Source organism: Hevea brasiliensis, chromosome 16 (genome assembly GCF_030052815.1).
Source record: "Hevea brasiliensis isolate MT/VB/25A 57/8 chromosome 16, ASM3005281v1, whole genome shotgun sequence".
In the NCBI taxonomy this organism is placed as follows: Eukaryota; Viridiplantae; Streptophyta; class Magnoliopsida; order Malpighiales; family Euphorbiaceae; genus Hevea; species Hevea brasiliensis.
In genome coordinates, this window is record NC_079508.1 from 2126740 (window position 1) to 2132548 (window position 5809).

Genomic DNA, 5809 nt, shown 5'->3' on the forward strand with positions numbered 1-5809 from the left:
ATTTCCAAGGTGTGATTCCCATATTTGGCAAAATTAATAATGTCCTCAACTAAATTATTATCTCATATCTGGGTTACTAAACATACTGGAATTAGATTGAACCTTTTGGATCGATTCAAAGGGCAATGAATAATAACTTGTCATAAGCTCTCATGCTATATAAATATAACACATCTTTTTCCCTAAGAAAGTTCTGCTAGAAATAAACATTGTGTTTGAAGCACTATATTTGATGCTTAATTCAACAATATTTGACCAAAGGTGCTTAATAATAACACAAATAGTTATTGCTCCCCATGTTTTCAGGCAATCATGCACCAAATGAAAGTAATTACTGATTCTTCTTTCTATTAGTGTAGCTTTCTATTCATTACAATTAACCTTTTTAATTAACATCTATAGCAGAATCAAACTGAAGAAAATTTTCATTTGATTTAAGTAATAGTTTCAGCATACCTTCAAGGTTCTAGAAAATCACAATAAAGATCCACACACTTTCAAGGCATCTAACCATGCCCTATGAAGGCCCACAAAAGGAACTCAAGGTACAATTTGATGTCTCATGTGTTTTAATTTTTCTACTTGATCTCAAATGTGTTAGACCTATTCTAAATTCCAATAACCAAAACTCCATTTGAAACAGGCTTGATTCCATATGATACATTGGAAGCAAAGGAGTAATTGAAATAATTCATGATGTGATGACTATTCTAATGCAAAGCATTCATACATCTAAAGATGCCTATCATCATAAATGGAACAAGATTACTACTGTTCTAGGCACAGAACATAATTTCTAAGTCAAGCTCTTAGATTCATAAACACCATTGATTCTTTTCATTGTGAGGTGAATAGCATCAGGAAAAAAGAAAAAAAAATATATATATATATATATATATATATATATATATAAGTTAAATTGATGTCTATCATCATAAATGAAACATTCACTCATAAATGGAATTTTATGGAATTAGCTGATGTCTATCATCATAAATGAAACATTTAAGAACACACACACACACATATATATATATATATATAACAGCTATTGTTAACTTTTTTCTTTGTGAGGTGAATAGGAAAAAAAATAAATTGAATTTTTTATTATGAGGTGAATAGCATCGGAAATCATTGGGAGGTGAATATATAAATATATATATATATATATATATATATATATATATATATATATATTTATATATATATTTATATATTCACCTCCCAATGATTTCCGATGCTATTCACCTCATAATAAAAAATTTAATTTATTTTTTTCCTATTCACCTCACAAAGAAAAAAAAGTTAACAATCGCTGCTATATATATATATATATATATATATATATATATATATATATATATATATATATATATATATATATATATATATAGCAGCTATTGTTGACTTTTTTTTCTTTGTGAGGTGAATAGGAAAAAAATAAATTTTGGGAGGTGAATAGCCTCGGAATCATTGAGAGGTTTTTTTCTTTGTGAGGTGAATAGGAAAAAAATAAATTTTAGGAGGTGAATAGCATCGGAATCATTGAGAGGTTTTTTCCTTTGTGAGGTGAATAGGAAATAAATAAATAAATAAATAAATATATATATATATATATATATATATATATATATATATATATATATATATATATATATATATATAGCAGTTATTTCATCATTGCACGGTGAACAGGAGAAAAAGTAATTGATTTTTTTCTTTGTGAGGTGAATAGCATCGGAGGAAAAGAAATTACAGTTGATATATATATATATGCACTAAATAGAAATCATAATGTATGAGTTCATAATTTGAGTTTAGGGTTGCTACCTTTCACCCTTTGTTCATAAGCAGTGCAATCACATATCATCAGAATTAAATTAAATTCAAAACTAAAAAAGGAGACATAACAGTAATATAAATAGAATTAAAAATCAGAAAATCATACCTTCTTGACTCAATAAGGGATAATCTGATGCACTTTAATGTCACAAGTTAATTCTACCTTGAGAAGCAATTAGAATTTCAATTGATAAGCTCAAGAAGGAGACACAATGATGGCACAAAAATTAAAAAGAAATCACAGCTTTGATGAAAATAGAAGCAAGAAAATAAAATAAGGAAAATGACAGATTGAAAAGAAATCGTTATTTTGATTCAAATAGGAGCAAGAAGATAATACAGTGAAGGACATTGCATAAATATTAAAGTAGGGATATTTTAGTCAAAAAATAAAAAAATATATAGAGCAGTTCTAAACAGCTCCTATTTTAGAGCTGATAGAATCTGTAGCTGGTAGGTATCCTATCAGCTGCCTTTCAGTTATCAGCTAATTTTTTAGAGTTTTACCAAACACTTAAATTCAACTGTTTGGATACCTATCCGCTATCAGCTACATCCAACAGCTAAACCAAACACCCCCTTAGTTTTTATTTGCATCATTTCTGATTCACCAGAAGGCCATAAATACAAGTAATCCATACAAGTGGCATCATGAGAAAAGAGTTTGTCATATGGTAATTCAAGTGGTTACAAGTGGCAAGGTTAAATTCTTCTAAGAGCCTGCCATATGGCATTACATGTGAAAAATTATTTATCAAATTATAATTAATTTAATTTTATTGCACATACATATAACTTTATTTTTATTTTTTTTTCTTCACTATCTTATTACTTTTTTTATTATTAATAACATTTTTTAAAATAATATTAATATTACTAAATAAAGATAGTATTTGAATATATTATATTTTTTTAATATATTAAGAGAACAAAGAAATTTGATATTTTAATATCATGAAAATAATTATATAATTTAATCAACCTTAAATAATTTTATACCTTTAATAAATATTTTTATTATATTGTTATATTTTTTATTATTTTTATTGTGAAATGTTTGTTAGAAAATTTGAGTACATAAAAAATTATAAAAATAAAATATAGAGATTTAACTTATTTATAATTAATATATATTATTTTTTATGTTAATAATTTAATTTTCTTTTCGTTTTACCTTCTTAAGATTAATATGCAAATTATTATTGTTGTTGTTGTTATTGTAAATTATGGCTATTGAACTGAAATAGCCAAGTAAATAAGAAACGTTTTATTGTTATAAAAATTAAATTTAAATGTTTTTGCTATCATTTTTCAACTAAATAATATTTAATGAAAAATTTTAATTTTTATTTAAATGGCTTCCATTTGTTTGCCTATGCATGGTAATGATGCATATCAAGTATTCTACTTTTACCAAGTTTTTTTTTTTTTTTTCATCTAAGTGCTATCAAATCCTTTTTTGATTTAGTCTATTGTTCTTTTTTTTTTTTTTTCAAAATTTATTGTAACACCCTTATTTGTATAGCCTGGTATATTTCACAGTTCTGGTGACCGGTGTCGGTCCGGACAATTAAGGGGATTAGAACCATACTTAAGACAACTAGAGAAGCCATAAACACAAATAATTAGAAATTGTCAATTAGTTAAGTATAAATAAGAAAAACAGAACATAAGAAATTAAGCAAGCCGAGAGTCACAGCGATGGGTGACCTTCTCAGGAACGACTGCGAAGTCATTTTAAACTCAAATTTCAAACTGTAAAATGTGATGTCGTGGTCCTTAGGACCCTTATGAACACAGTGGAAAAGAGAAAATCACGAAAAAGAACTGTTAAGTCAGTCAAATAATTAGGTCAAGGAGCCAGAAGAAATATTGAATTATTTGCAAACCAGGATGAACCGGCGAGGGGCAATTTGGTCAATTGACCCCGAGAGCTGACTCCTGACCTAACTGTCAAATAAAATCGGAGAAACAAAAATTTCAGAATCGAGAATTAAATTAAAGAACTAATAGAAAAATAAATAGGAAAAAAAATGAAAAAGTTAAAAAGGTGATGACATCATGCATGACATCATGCATGATGCCATAAAAATAATAATTAATATATTTAATTAATTGGAATTTTTGGTCTTCCTAAGACATAAAAGAAAAGAAAAGAAAAGAAAAGAAAAAAATAAAGTCATCTTCTTCTTCAAAAAAACGTGACTCTCTCTTTCCTCCCTTCCTCACCAAAAACCACCATTGAAGCTCCAAAACTAAGCTTCATAAACCTTCAATTCCACCTTAAAAACCTTACTCTCCAACATTCAATCTTGTAGTTAGACCTAGATAAGGAGCTTGACAACAAAAAGAAAAAGAAAGGAAGAAGTTTTGAAGAAAAAAGAAATTTTACATAAAAGGTTAGTAATCAAATTTGATAATTTGAGTTTGATTCTTACATTTATAACTTATTGAGCTTGTAAATAAACTTAAAATGGAAAGAAAATTTGTTGAGGGATTATATAGAATTTTGGACAGCTAGGGTTTGGTTGGAAAAAGTATAAATTTGTTTGAGCTAAAAATGTTAGGAAGCTTAATTGAGTTAAGGGAGCATGTTTATAAGTGTTTAATTAGCTAAATGCAACAAATGACATGAATTAGGGTTTTGAACATTAGGGTTTAGAGATCAAAAATGTGAAGAAGTGCTAAATGATGTCTTTGACATAGTTTAAGGGAAGAAATGGTCATTTGTGACCTAATTAAGTGTGTTAGAAGTGTTTAAATCAAAGCCAAATTCGGATTGGGTATAAAGCATGACCAAAAGTCAACTTTGAGGGACCAAAAATGAAATTTTACAAGTCCAATTGATATGAGACCAATTGGGAATGAAAATAGGCACTAAATGACACAATTTTCATTTAGGAAGCATGCCCAAAAAGTGACCAAAACCTAGTGAACAAATTGACCAAAGTTGGAAAATTGCAGGCTGCCCTGCATAAACTAACCAAATGAACAGTGTTTGTTCATTTAGTCATAACTCGAGCTAGGCAGGTCAAAATGACCTGAAATTATACCAGTGGTTAGATGAGATATAGAACTAAAACTTTTATGAAGAACATAAACCCAAATTATGCCATTAACCCAATCAAATTACTGAGCAAATTTGGATCACTGAATCTGCAGGACTGCAGATTTACCATATGAACAGTAAAGTTTCAATGGCTATAACTCTCTCTAGAAAACTCCGATTTAAGCGATTCTTGAACCGATGGAAACCTAAGACATAGTAGAACATTTCATATGATGAAAATTAGACCAAAGTTGTAACATCCTCCCGGTAGCAATTCCGCACAGTCTACTGTTTCGGTGACCGGTGTCGGTCCGGACAGCTAGAACGTCCGGAAAAATATTCAAATCAAAGTGAGTGACCATAATTAACTCAAATATTAATAAGAAAAATTTAGTAAAAATTTTAGAAATAAAATGCAACCAAGTCAAATGAGCCGGTGCCTAAGCGATGGGTAACCAGAGGTAAGTTGCGGTTCTCGCAACGAGGAGCCCTAGACCCAGGTAAAAATTCATAAAATAATTTTTGGGACTCCAGAGAAGGGTCATTGAGATTCCTATGGCATTAGAATGCCAAGAAAATACCTAGAAAAATTTTTCAATCGGTACAGACGATTTAGACCCGTTAAGCCAAACGGAGGGCATTTTGGTCATTTCGCCTTCAGAGGTGATTTTTGGCCGACTTGTCCAGTTGAGTAAATAATTAATATGACATAAAATATGAATAAACATTACTAGAAATTGAATTGAAAATGAGTAGAGAAGAGAAGAAAAGAAAATGAAAGAAAATGCTAATTATGACATCATATGATGTCATTTAAATTTCCTCCACCAATCATAATTTGTTAAACTTATTAAAAGAGATAAAAGAGACCAAAAATATGAAAAACCAATCTGCATCTTCAACCTTGGGCAGCCTAAA